This window comes from Antrostomus carolinensis, unplaced genomic scaffold, assembly GCF_000700745.2.
Source record: "Antrostomus carolinensis isolate BGI_N321 unplaced genomic scaffold, ASM70074v2 scaffold6620, whole genome shotgun sequence".
NCBI classification, from domain to species: Eukaryota; Metazoa; Chordata; class Aves; order Caprimulgiformes; family Caprimulgidae; genus Antrostomus; species Antrostomus carolinensis.
Genome location: NW_010286349.1, coordinates 8,429 through 9,485, shown reverse-complemented (window position 1 = coordinate 9,485; position 1,057 = coordinate 8,429).

The following is a 1,057-nucleotide window of genomic DNA, read 5'->3' as shown; positions in this document are numbered from 1 at the left end:
TAGCTTTGGTTTGTTGTGGTTTGGGTTTTTTTGTTGTTTTGGGGTTTGGGTTTGTTTTTTTTTAATTTTCCTTTGTGGAAGAATGTTAAAAAAATAGCAGATGCTTGAGAGCTGCTCAGAGGTTAAGAATGCTAGAATGAATCCTGACAGAGATAGATTAGTAGGCAGAACCCAGGTGAGGCAGTCAAAGGTGCATGATAAATGTAATTCATCACATGGATCTGCAATTTACCACATGAATATCAACTCCACCTTTGTGTGAGTCTCTCATCTACTGTGGTAAACCCATCCCCTGTATTTTTATAACAAATGTGACTAGATAATATCAGGTCTCATAACCAAGTAATTATAGTATTTTACCCTTAATTAGTAACTAGGACAAAAGAAAGCCAATTTAAGGAGTCTTAAATTAGGAAGAGTTGAATTTAAGTGGAAGAAAAATCTGACCTGTAGTCTTTGCTTTCCATGTAAGTGCTCTAAACATGAAGAGTGGACCCATAAATAGTCTTATGACATATTGTGGTGTGTGGTACTGCAATATAAGTAAATTATGAGGCCACTTAAAGGAATGAATACTGATAAAGCTGATAAAACTTGTGAGTGTGTGTGTCTCTGTGTGTGTGTGCACATGGAAGTCAGGGGAGGCTTTATGCTGTGAACTTCGGTGAAAACCTAGGATGCCAGAAGGCACATGCTGCCTCTGTGGTTGACCTGGTAGATTTCAGGTGCCTGAAAAATGGCAGACTCTCTGTGGTACTTTTTGGGAAGATAGTACCAGTCCTGGCATCACCACCTCAAGTTGCTTTTAAAAACTAAAGTATGTTGAAAGAAATATAGTAAAAGTATATACCCTTAGGTAATATATATAAAATACCACTGTTAGCTGGGTGCTAAATGTTAGATGGACAAAGGTGCCTTGCTGCAATCTGTAGTTAAATATCTAAAGGCAGCAAATACTAACTCTTCATTTATAATCACAGAAGCACAGAATGGTAGGGGGTGGAAGGGACCTCAGGAGATCATCTAGTCCAACCTCCCCACTAAAGCAGTTTCCCTA